At 44.1% G+C, this 760-nt stretch overlaps 1 non-coding gene across 1 annotated transcript; it reads right to left on the bottom strand.

Moving 5' to 3' along the window:
- Nucleotides 1–255: 255 nt before the first annotated feature.
- LOC120860542 lies at nt 256–378 on the bottom strand. Its single transcript, XR_005720352.1, has one exon. It is a non-coding gene; the product is annotated as a small nucleolar RNA SNORD22 (small nucleolar RNA).
- Nucleotides 379–760: the final 382 nt, after the last annotated feature.

The raw sequence follows: 760 nt of genomic DNA, 5'->3' as shown, positions 1-760 counted from the left end.
CCAAAAACCTATTTGATCTTTTCCCTTTATTTGAAAGTTAAAATAAGACTATATTTAGAAAAGCTGAAATGATTGTATGCTAATTTGAACAGATAGGTTTTACAAGTAATGACTTGTAAATTCCCTTTTTGATATCCTCTGAGAGTTGACTTCCATTATATGTATCCTGTTCTTTCTCCAGGCCTGGAAAAAAGTGTAGAATGGATTTTTCACAAAATGATATTTCTTCCTTCCTTGTGTTTGGAGACCCTTCTTATCTCTCAGACAGTCCCTCTGAAACAAACTTGCATCCTCCCCAAGCCAGCTCCAGCTGGTTCACCTTTATAGGTTGTGCGACTAGAACAGGAGGCAGAATGTGTGACTGCTTCTTCACTGGGTTTACAGTAGGATATTTATTTATTTACTTTTGGCTGTGCTTGACCTTCATTACTGCATGGGCATTTCTCTAGTTGCAGAGAGTAGGGGCTACTCTCTAGTTGCAGGGCGTGGGCTGCTCACCGTGGTGGCTACTCTTTTGCAAAGCACAGGCTCCAGGGTGCTGCACAGGCTTCAGGAGTTGTGGCGCTTGGCCTCAGCAGTGGCAGTTCCCGTCCTCTAGAGCGCAGGCTCAGGGATTGTGGCCCAGGAGCTCAGTTTCTCCACAGCAGGTGTGATCTTCCTGATCAGGAATCGAACCTGTATCTCCTGCCTTGGCAAGCAGATTCTTTACCACTGAGCCACCAGGGAAACCCTAAAATATAGTCTTAATACTTAGATGTAA

This window comes from Oryx dammah, unplaced genomic scaffold, assembly GCF_014754425.2.
Source record: "Oryx dammah isolate SB20612 unplaced genomic scaffold, SCBI_Odam_1.1 HiC_scaffold_11081, whole genome shotgun sequence".
Classification (NCBI taxonomy): Eukaryota; Metazoa; Chordata; class Mammalia; order Artiodactyla; family Bovidae; genus Oryx; species Oryx dammah.
The sequence above is the reverse complement of the archived record's forward strand: the minus strand, read 5'-3'. Positions and strand labels throughout refer to the sequence as shown.